The 16,125-nt window shown below is 40.1% G+C and overlaps 1 pseudogene; it reads left to right on the top strand.

Moving 5' to 3' along the window:
• Positions 1–938: 938 nt before the first annotated feature.
• Positions 939–4,492, top strand: LOC134757552 (uncharacterized; annotated as a pseudogene).
• The last annotated feature ends 11,633 nt before the right edge of the window (positions 4,493–16,125 follow it).

The following is a 16,125-nucleotide window of genomic DNA, read 5'->3' as shown; positions in this document are numbered from 1 at the left end:
TACTCATAGGTGGGAATTGAACAATGGGAACACATGGACACAGGAAGGGGAACATCACACTCTGGGGACTGTTGTGGGGTGGGGACAGGGGGGAGGGATGGCATTAGGAGATATACCTAATGCTAAATGATGAGTTGATGGGTGCAGCATACCAGCATGGCACATGTATACATATGTAACTAACCTGCACATTGTGCACATGTACCCTAAAACTTAAAGTATAATAATAATAATAATAATAAAGAAAGTCTTCCTTTCAGTATGTCGACAGCTTATCTTTCCTCTCAGGTACTTATGACTTTGTGTCTTCGATTTTCTAGAAAAGAGAAATGTTCTAATTAAATACTGAGCATGTCAATGCAAGGGGATGAGTGAAAAATTCTCACTTATCCCCTTGCACTCTATCTATCATCTATCTATCTATCTATCTATCTATCTATCTATCTATCTATCTATCTATCTATCTACATATATATAAACACACAGAGAGAGAGCGCATGATTATGAGAGGAGTCAGTTAAATTAGGCGTAGGACAGGGTCTCAAACACAAGTTGATAGTCCTGTCAAGCATACATTCAAAGAGAATAATACTAGTTGTGATGATTAATACTGTGTCAGCTTGATTGGATTGAAAGATGCAATATTGATCCTGGGTGTGTCTGTGAGGGGGTTGCCAAAGGAGATTAACTTTTGAGTCAGTGGGCTGGGAAGGCAAAGCCACCCTTAATCAGGTGGGCACCATCTAATCAGCCACCAGTGAATATAAAGCAGGCAGAAAAATGTGAAGAGATGAGATGGACATATATATCTATACCTATATCTATATCTATATATCTGTATCTATCTGCCACAAACACCTCAAGCATCATTTTATCTGCTGGGTCATATATATGACCCATTGAGGAAGGACCCCACTACATTACCAACAATTTATGCAGTGAATCTTTCTCCCATCCTTCCCCAAGGAGACCTCCGGACTTTTCCCAGGGTAACTGTGCACTCAGAAAAGGGAAATGATCAGACATTTTGGGGAATACTGGACACTGGCTCTGAGCTGACATTGATTCCAGGGGAAACAAGATGTCATTGTGGTACTGCAGTTACAGTAGGGGCTTATGGAGGTCAGGCAGTTAATGGAGTTTTAGCTGATGTCTGACTTACAGTGGGTCACTGGGTCCAGCAGGTCCCTGGACACATCCTGTGGTCATTTCCCCAGTGCCAGAATGCATAATTGGCATACACATACTTAGCAGCTGGCAGAACCCCCACATTGGCTTTCTGACGGGTGAGGTGAGGGTTATTATGGTGGGAAAGGCCAAATGGAGGCCATTACACCTGCCTCTACCTAGAAAAATAGTAAATCAAAAGCAACATTGCATCCCTGGAGGGATTGTGGAGATTTGTGCCACCATCAAGGACTTGAGAGACACAAGGGTGGTGATTCCCACCACATCCCCATTCAGCTCTCCCATTTGGTCTGTGCAGAAGACAGATGGATCCTGGAGAATGACGGTGGATTATTGTAAGCTTATCCAAGTAGTGACTCCAATTGCAGCTGCTGTACCAGACGTTGTTTCATTCCTTGAACAAATCAACACGTCTCCTGGTATCTGGTATGCAGCCATTGACTTGGCAAATGCCTTTTTCTCCATTCCTGTCCATAAGGCCCACCAGAAGCAATCTGCCTTCAGCGGGCAAGGCCAACAATATGACTTTACTGTCCTACCTCAGGAATATATCGACTCTCTGACTTTGTGTCATAATTTTATTCAGAGAGAACTTGATCATTTTTCACTTCTGGAAGATATCACACTGTTCTATTACATTGATGATATTATGTTCTATTACATTGATGATATTATGCTGATTGGATCCAGTGAGCAAGAAGTAGCAAACACACTGGCCATATTGGTGAGACATTTGTGTGCCAGAGGATGGGAAATAAATACGACTAAAATTCAGGAACTTTCTACCTCAATAAATTTTCTAGGGGTCCAGTGGTGTGGGGCCCTTCAAGATATTCATTCTAAGGTGAAGGATAAGTTGCTGTATTTGGCCCCTCCTGTAACCAAGAAAGAGGCACAACGCCTAGTGGGCCTATCTGGATTTTGGAAGCAACACATTCTTCTTTGGGTGTCTTACTCTGAACACTTACTGAGTGACCCGAAAGGCTGCCAGTTTTGATTCGGATCCAGAACAGTAGAAGGCTCTGCAACAGGTCCACACTGCTGTGCATGTTGCTGTGCCACTTGGGCCATATGACGCAGCAGATACAATGATGCTTGAGGTGTCGGTGGCAGATAAAGATGCTGCTTTGAGATTTTGGCAGGTTCCCATAGATGAATCACAGCAGAGGCCTCTAGGATTTTCGAGCAAGTCCATGCCATCTTCTTCAGATAACTACTTTCTTTTTGAGAGACAACTGTTGACCTGTTACTGGGCTCTGGTGGAAACTGAATGTTTGACTATGGGTCATCAAGTCACCATGCAACCTGAACTGTCTACCATGAACTGGGTGCTTTCTGACCCATCTAGTCACAAAGCGGGTCATGCACAGTGGCATTCCATCATCAGATGGAAGTGGTATATACGTGATTGGGCTTGAACCGGTCCTGAAGGCAAAAGTAAGTTACATGAGGAAGTGGCTCAAATGCCCGTGGTCTCCACTCCTGCCACCCTGCCTTCTCTGCCCTAGACTGCACTGATGTCCTCATAGGGAGTTCCCTATGGTCAGTAGACAGAAGGAAGAGAAGACTAAGACCTGGTTTCACAGATGGGTCTGCACGATATGCAGGTACCACCTAAAAGTGGACAGCTGTAGCACTACAGCTCCTTTCTAGGACATCCCTGAAGGAAAACTGTGAAAGGAAACCTTCCCAGTGGGCAGAACTTTGAGCAATGCACCCAGTTATGCACTTTGCATGGAAGGAAAAATGGCCATATATGCAGTTATATAGTGATTCATGGGCTGTTGCCAATGGTTTGGCTGGATGGTCAGGGACTTGGACGAAGCATGATTGGAAAATTAGTGACAAAGAAATTTGGGGAAGAGGTATGTGGATGGGCCTCTCTGAGTGGTCAAAAAATGTGAAGATATTTGTATCCCATGTGAGTGCTCAACAACGGGTGACCTCAGCATAAGAGGAGTTTAATAATCAAGTGGCTAGGATGACTTATTCTGTGGACACCACTCAGTCTCTTTCCCCAGCCACCCCTGTCATTGCTCAATGGGCCCATGAACAAAGTGGCCATGGTGGCAGGGGTGGAGGTTATGCATGGGCTCAGTAACATAGACTTCAACTTACCACGGTGGACCTAGCTATGGCCACTGTTGAGTGCCCAGTTTGCCAACAGCAGAGACCGACACTGAGCCCTCAATATGGCACTATTCCTGAGGGTTGTCTGCCAGGTACTTGGTGGCAGGTTGATTATATCGGACCTCTTTCATCATGGAAATGGCAGAGGTTTGTCCTCACTGGAATAGACACTTACTGCAGATATGGGTTTGCCTATTCTGCTCACAATGCTTCTGCAAAGACTGCCATCCACAGACTCATGGAATGCCTTATCCACCATCATGATATTCCACACAGCATTGCCTCTGACAAAGGAACTCACTTTATGGTTAAAAAAGTGCAGCAGTGGGCTCATGCTCATGGAATTCACTGGTCTTACCATGTTCCCCGTCATCCTGAAGCAGCTGGATTGATAGAATGGTAGAATGGCCTTTTTAAGTCACAGTTACAATGCTTACTCGGTGACAGTACTTTGCAGGGCTGGGACAAAGTTCTCCAGAAGTCTATGTATGGGCTGAATTAGTGTCCTATATATTGTACTGTTTCTCCCACAGCCAGGATTCCCAGGTCCAGGAATCAAGTGGTGGAAGTGGAAGTGGCACCACTCACCGTCATCCCTAGTGATCCACCAGCAAAATTTTTGCTTCCTGTTCCTGTGACATTACATTCTGCTGGCCTAGAGGTCTTAGTTCCAGAGGGAGGAAGGCTGCCACCAGCAGACACAACAATGATTCCATTAAACTGGAAGTTAAGATTGCCACCTGGACACTTTGGGCTCCTCCTACCTATAAGTCAACAGGCTAAGAAAGGAGTTACAGTGTTGGCTGGCGTGATTGACCTGGAGTATCAAGATGAAATCACTCTACTAGTTCACAATGGAAGTAAGGAAGAGTATGCATGAAATACAGGAGATCCATTAAGGCATCTCTTAGTATTACCATGACCTGTGTTTAAGGGCAATGGGAAACTCCAACAGCCCAATCTAGGCAGGACTACAAATGAAACAGACCCTTCAGGAATGAAGCTTTGGGTCACTCCACCAGGAGAAAAACCACAACCTGCTGAGGTGCTTGCTGAATGCAAGAGGGATACAGAATGGGTAGTGGAAGAAGGTAGTCATCAATACCAGCTACGACCATGTGACCAGCAGGAACAAGGACTAATTGTCGTGAGTATTTCCTCCTTTTTTTGTTAAAAATGTGTTTGTTCATGTATATACTTGTACTAAGAAAATATCTTCATTTTATTACCTTTTCCTTTATCGTGTGAAATAAAATTTATGGAGTTCATATCAGCATTTAAGTATTGTTAGCTTTATGTAATAGCATTTGGGTTGGGGACTGGTGCAGTTCTGGTTTTCAAAGGGTAGCTATATTATGTTAGGTGTTATTATGATCTTATTATTGTCTTTATTTGAAGATGATGTATGACCTCAGGAGATGTGTATGCCTTCAAGTTGACAAGGGGTGGACTTGTGATGGTTAATACTGCGTGTCAACCTGATTGGATTCAAGGATGCAACATTGATCCTGGGTGTGTCTGTGAGGGTATTGCCAAAGGAGATTAACATTTGAGTCAGTGGGCTGGAGAAGGCAGACCCACCTGTAATTGAATGTGCACCATCTAATGAGCTTCCAGTGAATATAAAGAAGGCAGAAAAACGTGAAGAGCAGAGACGGGCCTAGCCTCCCAGCCTACATCTTTCTCCCGTGCTGGATGCTTGCTGCCCTTGGACATCAGACTCCAAGTTGTTCAGTTTTGGGACTCTGACTGGCTCTCCTTGTCCTCAGCTTGCAGACAGCATATTGTGACACCTTGTAATCATGTAAGTAAATACTTAATAAACTCCCATTTATGTATATATACTAATAGGATATATTTATCCCATTAGTTCTGTCCCTCAAATAGAACACTGACTAATACACTAATCTTGCTTGCGGGATTAATGTAATTTTTTAACAAGGCTAGTAGTAAATCTCTAGGCCATTTAACCCAATATATTGTTGAAGCTTAGCCACTGAGTTTTTTTTTTTGTTGAGTGTGATTCATCCACTCTATTTGTCCGAAGGACCATAGTTAAACAAATATAATAGCTAATAGAGGAGTCTATAGTTTCATAATTACTAGATTACAATAAAAATAAAATTTTTCCTGATGATTCTGTAAGTTCTAAAGTCACAAATGTAGGAATTTTTTGTAATGAGAGAGGCTTTACGACTGTCTTGCAACTAGCTTTTGAAAAAGGAAACACTTCAGAGCACACTGAAAAATGTTGGGTGTGCTGAACTTTTAAGAAAATTTCTAAGATATCTAAGGTAGTGTTCTATCTTTGTAAAATAGTGTGACTGCTGTTTGCAATCTTTTAATCATCCAAGCAATTCCAGTGCAACTACATCTACAACTAAAAAATAAACCACTGGTCTCTAGCCTACTCTCAGCTGTTAAGTTAAAATTTTACTAGAAGGACTTTTATTTTCTTGAAAAATCTAGTGTAATTTTGTTTCAAAATTTGGAATTCCCAAAGCTGAGGAAGAGACAACAGTCAACTTCAGTTGTTCAAAAGTTTTCAGAGCAAAGTAACTGGTCCAGAGAATGTGGAGAATTATCAAGTATCAACTGGTCCATTAGTGATTTTACCTGCTCCACAAAAACTGAGACAGTTATTATGAAAAACAGTATGAAAGCTTCTCAAAGCATCAAAAATAGAACTACCATACTATCCAGCAATCCAAGTTTTTAATATATATCTAAAGGAAATGCCATCACTATCTCAAAGAGTTATATGTACTCCCATATTCATTGCAGCATATATATATATATGATTCATTGACATAATTCATTGCTTCACACATCTATATGAAAAAAATATATATATATAAACTCACATACAATGGAATACTATTCAGCCCTAAAAAGGAAGAAAATCTTGTCATTTGCAGCAACATGGATTGGTCAGGAGAACATTATGCTATGTAAAATAAGCCAGACACGGAAAGACAAAAACCACATGATCTAAAAAGTGGAACTCATCGATGTAGAGAGTAGAGTGGTAATTACCAGGGTGCGCAGGGTCAGAGAATGGAGAGATATTGGTCATAAGACACAAAATTTCAGTTTTGCAGGATAAATGAATTCTGGAGATCTCACGAAATGTACAGCATGGTAACTATAGTTAATAATACTGTATTGTATATTTGAACTTTAGCAAGAGTAGATCTTAAAGTTTTCACACAACCCCCACCCAAATGTAACTATGTGAGATGGTAAATATGTTAATTAGCTTGATTGTGATAGTCATCTCATAATGTACACATATGTTAAAACAACACATTGTATACATTAAATATATACAATTTTTGTCAGTTATACCCCAATAAAGCAGAAAAAAACAAATTTATCAAACTATAAAAAAGAAAATGTAATATAAAAAATAAACTCACAGTCTACAATACCTTACTCATCCCAAAAATTGTCTAAGCTTTTTTATGTGTTAGTTTGCCGTCTTTTTTCTGAATTGGCTAGCTCAGATTTTAATGCTTTGCTGCTTTCACCTGACAACAAATGCCCTAAATATTTTACTGCACTTTGGCAGTGTTGTAATTTGTCTAATGAGGCCTCTTTCCCCTGTGAAGCAATGAATTATGTCAATGAATCAGTTTTGCTTTGCTCTTTGGTTTCCTAGGCACCTGCAAATTATTTATGCATGGAATAATTATGAATCCCTCTCATGGGACAAATTTCTCTATGTTTTCCTGTAAATGACTAAAAAAAAAAAAAAATCTTGAAACCTTTAATGAATCCTTTGTCCTAAATACTAGATTCCTTTTTAAGTAAAATCCAACAAGATTTTAGAGTTATCTGCTAGAGAAATCAGTGGGGTGGCAAGGGTGGGGGTGAAGAGTGCAAAACATAGATTAACTACAGAGAAAAGCTTTGCAAATGATGGTAACAAATTTGGAATAGTTGCAGGGTAGAAAGTATAGCGTTTAGCCGACCAACACATTTATTTATTTCACTAAGGTCTTCTACAAATCCATATATGTAGTGGTTCAGTGGTGACTACTTGATGAAATAAACCTTCTTTAAAAAAAAAAAAAACTGGAAATAAGGGAGTATTATAGGTAAGTGGCCTATCTACTTATCCCTTATTTTCAATTTCTTTTATAACTGTTTCATTCTTTCTAATTGAGTTCTTGGCAAAGAATACTGTCTTACACATAACCATGGCTTATTGTTTTAGTAAGCTACTTTCATCGGTTTTACGTACAATATTAAACAAGTATTATTTCCCAGGGCCCAACGTAGTTCATCAATTTGTTTTTATTGAGGGTATTTTTCCAACAGTGTGAGACTGACACTCTCTACCAAAGCCTTTTCCTTTCAGAAGAGACAAAATAACCAAATCAGATGCCTTTTTATCCAAGGAGTTTACTATAAACATTCCATCTGGAATAGTGAATGTGGTAGCCTTCAGTTTTCCCAGCAGATATCGCTCCAGCTGATTTACAACAGAATCAAGAGAAAGCAAGCAAGCAGGTCCCTCATTTAGAAGAAAGTATTTGTATGAAATCCACAGAGTAAAGGTAAAAAAGAAAAAATAAAAAGGAAAAAGTGGAAGGCTTACTTAAAATACCAAAAAATAATATTGATTTCTCATTAGATTAAAAGCAAGAAATTTCTGAGGAATAAATAGCACCAGTGTCTACCAGAAAATGCCAGGGCAAGTTAGCAGAAAGGAACATTACTGAAACATTTCACCAATTTCTAGCTCTGAGATTTTCCAGACCCATAAATTTTAAGCTGTTTCTCTAGTTGAGAGTTTTGTCGTTTTAGGCTTTCCTAAATCCTTTGTTTCTGCTCTGTCCATATTTCCCAGGGCCTCTTTCTACAATCCCTCATCCAGTGTTCTGGCTCCTTGCAATAATGACATGCAGTTTTTCTTTCTTCCTTTACTACTTCATAGTGTTAGCAGCAGCAAATCGGTATGGGTCTACAGAAACCTCAATTCATGCCTCCTCAGAAGAAAAAATTTGACCAAGAAGTATAAAGCAGAGAGAGAGATTGAGGCAAGATTTAGAGTAGGAGAGAAAGTTTATTAAAAAGTTTTAGAGCAGAAATGAAAGGAAGTAAAGTACACTTGGAAAAGGGCCAAGTGAGTGACTTCAGGGATTCACATGCACCGTTTAACCTTTGACTTGGGGCTTGATATGTTGGCGTTTTCATCCCCAGCAGCCTGCCAGCACTTGGGAGGGGATGTAGGGGCAGTGTGTTTACGGAAGTTGTACACATGTCCACTTGAGGCATTTTTCCCTTATCAGTGGAGTGTACCTAGAGGAAGGTCATATACCAGTTAAACTGTCATTTTGACTCAGTACACTTGCTTGAGCCCACTTGACCAACTCTTGAGATTTTATCCGGAAGCAGCTGATCACCAGCTTCAGGTGTTTTCTATCTTTTGGGAACCTGCCTTTCCCTGGCACCACCTGCAACCAATTACTATTTTACAGAGACAGTTTAACACCTGACCATCACCTGATGGTTGCCTGACATTCCTGGTGTGGAGTGGGTGTCTCTCCTACCCTTGCTCATGTCTGCTTAACTACCTACTATAACAATAGGATGGCCAAAACAAGGATTATCCTTAGTAAATAGTTCTAACTCAACACATAACACCATGTGTGTAGGTTTATTTTTCCTTATTTTCTTCCTTGCTTTACTCTGTATTCCCTCTAAACTGATTAGCTGCTTCTAAGTAACGTATGATGAAAAGCCTCTCTTGGTCACCCTGCTACCTTTTCCTAACTTAAATTTGAATAGTCAACAAGAAAGCAGAGGAACAAAATTAAAATAATATCTTTAAATCAGTAATACTAGCTGGCAAGAAGGTACATGTATTTTTTGGGAGGCCTAGGTAGCTTCTCAATGACGTCAGCGCCACTGGCAATACAAATAGGAAAGGATAATTTTCCTCACATAAAGACAAGAAAAATGTAGAATTTATGATATTCTGATTTCTTCCTCGTGCTGGTATTTTTCAGCTTAAAATCTTTTCTCTTTGCCTTTTTCCAGATTGTTACAGGATCCTTGGGGTGTTGCTTTTCTGGCTGGAAACCTCTGTGGCCAGTGGCACCTTTGCTTAAGTTTTGCTCAGGCCCACTGGGCTCATTTTACCCACTCGACATGGCAGGCTGTGCTCAGCTCACTCTCGCAGCCTGGATCCCACACCTGCCAAGGGCAAGTCAGGCATGGAGCAGCGAGAGGTGTGTGAGCAAGCATGGAGTTCAGCCACTGTGCACAGCCAGACACGCTTGCTGCTGCAGTGGGGCAGGCAGCTCCAGGTGCTGGCATGGGTGCTTGCTCTCTGTGAGGCTGTGGCAGGACCAGGCACACCGGAAGCAGCTTCCACGGCTTGCACTGGGGAACGTGGTGCTCCCTGGAAGCTTAGAAGTGCCAGGAACCTTAGGACCCCAAAGACGGAGTCACAGCCCTGGTCAGGGTGCTCCCAGGTCTGGGTTCCTGAAGGGCCTCAACTCCTCTCATTTTCTTTGCTCACAAAGTGGCAAGCAAAGGGCAAGTTTCAGTCCTGTTTGTGTTACAGCTCTTTTAGCCTCACCATTCATTGGGTCCCAAGTTCTTGTCCTGCAATCAGGAAGGATGAGGTACACAGACAAGTAGAGGGTGAGCAAGATGAAGAGGAGCTTTCTTGTGTGATGGAACAGCTCAGAGAAGACCTACAGGGGGAAGCTCCTTTCCACAGACAGGGTGTCCCGACAAGTGTGCACCTCTCAGCAGAGAGAGTAGCTCCTCTCTGCAGCTGGTCCTCCTGCTGTCTGTTCAGCTCTGGCTGAGCCCAGGGTTTTTATCGCCCTCAGAGTGGAGGAAGTGCACACAGATTGGTCCATGGGTGGCTATGGGCAGGCCAAGAAAAGCACCACAAGTCCCCACTCTGGTCCAGGGGACCGGCAGCCCAGCCCCCAGCTTCACTCCTTCCCTGGCTTGAAGGTAGGATTTCACCAGGGGCCTGCCCCATTCACCTAGGAGCCTGTCTGCCTCCCACTGCCATCCATGGCGTCCAGGCTGCTCTTGCCAAGGCGCACCTGCAAGCAAGCGCCAAGCTTCCGTCACAGGCCCCCTTTATTTCCCCCTGCACTCATCGCCGCCCAGTGCCCAAAGTCTGGAGAGGGCCGAGGCTACAGGGACTGGCATGTCAGAGCTGCCCTGAGCATGCGTACACCCAGCCAGTCTGTGACAGCGCCTGGGCTCAACCCCAACCCCACTCTGAAATCAGAGCAGGCACCAGGAGTGGGAAGAGTCCAGGCAGCAGGAGTAGACACCCGTGAGCCTCTGGGGGAAGTGGGGGCCTTCCCAGGTTCCCAAGGGTGCGGAGTGCAGTGATGCCTGAATCCTGTTCCTGGGAGGGCGGAGCTCTCACCCACTCGGTGGAACGTGCGCCTGCACGTGCTGCCTAGCCCTGGCCATGCCTCCTCACAGCCTGGGCCAGGGGCTCCACGTTCTCACTGGGCCACTCTCTGCCCTCCCTTCTAGGCCTGACGGCACTGCTCCACCGCCAGTGAGTGGCTCGGCCTGGCCGCATCGCTGTGGCTACCAGGGTGGCAGGCTCCGGGGTCTCTCTGGGGTAGGTTCTGGAGATTGACTGCCTCCTCTCTGTGCCCACTCTGTAGTGGTGGTGGGTGAGGTGCAGGTGGCCCAGCGTTCTCCCGCCATCCCCGCACAAACAAATCTGACATCCTGGGAACCAACCCTGCAAGTTCCAGCTGTGCCTTCAGGCAGGTGTTCGCGGGCTCCCAGGATGTGGCGGGAAGTGAGATTCTAGTAACGACAGAGGCTCCGGGAATGGGAGCGGGTCCTGTCTGGCCGTGTGAGGGGTCAGGGTAGCGCAGTCGCCTGCCTCAGGGACACGGGGCATAGAGGACCCATTGTCACCATTGCTGCTCCCACAGCTGCTTGAGCCACCACCACTCGCGCCTCCCTGCTGCAACTAGCGTGATGGCCGCAGCTGCTCTAGACGGTCCACTGCTGACATCAAAATGACTAGTACAACTGCTTTCCTTCCTGTGGCTTCCATATAGGGACACGAGTTTTTATCCATGTTCTCAATTATCTTCTAATCACATCTCTATCATTTCTGCTTTCCTAATATGTGTGTGGCTGATAAACGGCCCTTGGAGGTGGAATATGTCTAATATGTGAAGGAGACTCAGAACTATGGCATGACCACAAAAACCTGTGTCCTCAAATAGAGCAGGTGATTCATTATTGGCCAAAGATGTGTGCAGAAGGAACATATTCTGCTAGTTCTATGGAGAAAGAACAGACCCAATATTGGATGACAACTTGGCATATCTGTCAAAGAATGTGATATTATCTATTTCCCCTTGTTGAACTACGCTTCTATTGGGTACTTTTCCTGGCTACTCCTTTATCATTCATATTTTAACGTATGTAGGAAATGGTGAGAGAAACCTCCCAGATATCAAACTTGTCTGTATTTGCTTTCACCTCTAACCACGTTATCCTCTTGAAATTATTTTCAGAGATTGAATCACAGACTCATATTTGTCATTTGGGTATTTGATCATTTATTCATTTTGTTTATTTGTCATTTTTCAAAATATTGTAAGCTTCTAGGAAACAGAGAAATTGTCTGTGTTGTTCAGAGAGGCATTCTTATCTCTCAAAACAGTGCTTGCTTTTTGTAAGTACAAAATAAACATTAGTGGATTGGATGCATGCATGTAAAGTCAATTGTTAATTAATATTTTAACCAACCTCTTGAAAATCTCCATGTAAACTAACACCTACCTATTTTATCCCTCTAATCATTTAAGTATTTTTATAATACATTCTGTTAAAAATAATAAATAAATATGTTTTCATTATATGAAGAGAAATTCAGTAGTTTTGCACACTCCCACATTTGAAATAAGATTGTAAATGAAACATAATATAAATGAAAGAAGCCATGAAAAATTATGTTTTGCTATGAAGGAAAATTTATTGTTAGAATATTAATTCATACACATTAGAAAGTGTACTTTGAAGATACTTAGTGCATTTTTCTATCAAGCTGAAAAATTTTTCCATTTCAGCATAAAGACAGCATAGGCTTAAATATAGTTTAGCTAATAGATCATTTTGCACAACATTAAGCCTGCAAATGCTTTCAAGAATATTTGATGCTGCAATACTTTTAAACAACTGTAATGCAATTAATTTCTACTGTGCACATAGTCAGCTAATAACCATAGAGGCATCATTCAGTCAGTTATATAGCAAATATAAAAATGAAGAACAAACTAAATTAGGATGGAAAGAAACTGGAGGTAAAAAAATTATTCTGGTTTGCATGTGAATATATGTAAATATACGGAATATATGCATAGGGTGAAACCACCACACAATTCTCTGGACTTTTCTTTCCAGAATCATAAAATTACAAGGTGCATACATTGTTAAACATGTGTATTAAATATTATATGTGTCTATTATTAGATATCAATGGTTATTCTAACCAAGGATTATATTTCTAGGCATACTTTCCTTGAAATTTGTCATTGTCATAATTGATAGATTATTATACTATAAAAATTATCTGCTATTTCCAAATGTCTTTCTTTAAACCTGCAGTTTTCTTAAGTTGTTGTACATCATTTTTTCTTTTATTCAAGACAATTGGGGAAAAGTTTATTCCACCTTCTTCAACTTTACTAATTCCTTAGCAATATTTATTGATTATGGCAATATCACTCACATTTTCACCAGTATGGCATTTGTCTTTAGGGTAGTGCTATCCTTTGGTCCGTATTACCTACTCTCACTTTGGAATCTTCATCTGAAATACCTCTTGTCAAAATGCTCTGCTTATATTTTTCCTAACTAGGTTTGAGTTTCTTGTAATGATGATGGATATATTTTCAAATATTTCAGAATAAACTCAGACAGTTTTAAAGGGTTAAATACATTTTGAAAAATGAGAATTCAGTGGTCAGTACCTTTTCTGTCATGTAAATTTAAATGCTGTGATATATAATAGTAACTCACTGAATTTGGGATCCTTTGTGCCATTTTAAAGTGGGTAGTTTCTAATAAATAACAAAGCATAGTGGAAAACATTTTAAATTGTGGAAAGCCACTTCTCTGGTACATTTTCTTACAGGGCACATTGGATCAATTGCCCGGCTCTATCTCTTTGGTCACTTCCTATAAACAAATTGGATTTCCTCGAGGAGCTTGGCCTGTGTGCAGCTGATAAGTCGTGCAGCAGGCTCTACTTCTATTTGGTATTCCTTGTAGAACTTTGACTTCATTCTTTTCATCTAATTTTCTGGCTGTTATAGTTTGTACTGATGTTTTTCCTGTTCTGCCTTTCCTTTCCTACTCACTCAATTGCAATTTCTTTTCCCTTTCAGTGCTTGAATAATAAGTTGCTTTGTCAAGCAATACTAATAGCTGTCTCTAGTCACACTCTTTGGAGTGACTCATCCCACACGGAGGCATTTTTCATTGCTTCCCTCCAAAAATATAAACAAATAACTACAAGATTTTGGGAGACTGAGTTAGTGAGTACATAATAAAATGCAAGGGAAAAAGTCACATTAACTGCATTAACAAATGCAAGGAAAAAAGTCACATTAACTGCATAAGGTTTTTATCTCTGCATTTAGTAACCTACTCTGGTAGTAGAAGTTAGAAATATCATGAGAGTTCTAGATTCATGGACAAGGGAATATTAATTAGCCTGGAAGAACAGAAGCCACCATTTGATTGAAACAAACAAAAGCCCAAATTCCAACTAAAAGTGTGCCAAAATAAATATGATGGCAAATCTTATGTATTGCTTGCAAAATGTTATTCACAGTTCTAAGTTTGTTATGGATAAATGGGTCATATGATATTCAGTTTACAGATGAGAGAATTGAAGCCAGGAATGTTAAACAAACTTGCCTCAAATCACATAACTAATAAGAAAGGGCCAGAATTTGAACCATGATAGCCAGATACCAAAGTTGGCATTTAAAATATGATAATGCCTCCCGTATGCTGAGGACTTCAAGCCCAGGAGTGGTGTTGCAAATAAGTGATTGTTTTTAGGAAAAAGTCTGACTGATTTTCATCATGTTAATAAATTCACTGGGATAAAGAAAGTAAGATGTTTGGAATTAGCAATTCTGGTTATTATCAAATATATTTATTTGAATTAATTGGCATATCAATGTAATTTTCATCAAGTAATTTAAAATAGTAATTCTAAACATTACATTATTCAGCAAGATGCTGCCACTGATGAGGCTAAAAAAGGTTACATGTAAACCCTTCATATATTTTAGAATCAATTCCATAGGCAAATAAATTTGCATTAAAATGTGTGATAAATAATTTAATAATAAAATATAATCAAAACACGAGAAAGCTAAAGTAGTAGCTTTTTCTCTGCATATGAAAATCATGCAAATCAACCTACTGCAAAGTTCAGAAGTGAGTAAGGAACTTCCATGTAAAATTCCCATCTTCAATCCAGAAGAGTTTGCTTGAAAACTTCAATAGTAACATGCGTTTAAAACAATAAAAATATACACAGTAATGTTTCAGCAATAGAAAAAATATATATATCTCGAAATGTAAATATTTTTTATGAGCTTGCTTTATATCATATTATCTAAAGATCTGCAGCATATAATAGTAGAGATTGTTTAATAGCTTAATCAACCAAAACCAATATATCTTACTTTTAAATTAAGCAATTTTTCAAAGACTGGAATGCTTATGAAATATTATTATGTCAACTCTATTTCCTTCCTACTGGGTAACATTTTAGTAAGCCTAATAAATTTTATTATTAAGTATATTGACCTATAAAATTATTTATGAATTCTTTTTTATGCTGCATTCTTTGCTATGGTACATAGGTGCCTAAATTAAATCTTTAGTAAACTGAGATAATATTTACAAAGCAAGTTCATATCTAATTGAATTTGTTTCCTATATATCAAGGAAAAACATATTTTGTTGGATTTTAAGGTATTTTCATTATGTACTCACTATAATTCTTTGTTCTAATATTATAGAGAGAAATCTAGAATGAAGCATACTGATTCTTGACCAAATGCTTTCAGTCTTTGAGAACTGCATTATATCATTTTGATTGTTGAAATAGACACTAGGAAGTTCCAAAAAACAAAAACACATACTCGAGCAAAAGGACAAAACAAACAAGTAAAAATATCAAAAACCCCTTGATTTTAAATAAATTATTTTAAATGCTTAGGTAATTGGAAAATACTGTAACCATTCTTAAGTGAGTAGTATTAAGAGAGAGAGGGCAGTTGGGCAAGGTGGCTTGCCTGGCATGGTGGCTCATGCCTGTAATCCCAGCATCTGGGGAGGCTGAGGAGGGAGGATCACTTGAGTTCAGGAATTTGAGACCAGCCTGGGCAACATAGTGAGACCCCATTTCCATAAATAAAATATTTTTAAAAAGTAAACATAAAAATAAAAAAGAGAGAGAGCAACAAAAATAAATTGGCCCTTTATAAATCACTCTAGCTATTATTTGGAGATAAAAGCAATGGCAAGAAGCTTAATGACAGCTGGGGGATGATTTAAAAGTATATTGGTGGGTCCAGGTGAGAGATGGTAGAGGCATGTTGGATATCAAAAGATATCTGCCAAAATGGACAGATTGGATAAACAATTTTTGTTTTACATCATTTATATAGTTCACACAATTTACATTAATAAATCATGGCTTTTAAAAGCTATATACTATTATTTTAAGTTATATTTATATATAAATGCATGTTACATTGT

This window comes from Gorilla gorilla, chromosome 19 (genome assembly GCF_029281585.2).
Source record: "Gorilla gorilla gorilla isolate KB3781 chromosome 19, NHGRI_mGorGor1-v2.1_pri, whole genome shotgun sequence".
Classification (NCBI taxonomy): domain Eukaryota; kingdom Metazoa; phylum Chordata; class Mammalia; order Primates; family Hominidae; genus Gorilla; species Gorilla gorilla.
Note: the sequence above shows the minus strand (reverse complement) of the source record. Positions and strands in the feature narration are given on the sequence as shown.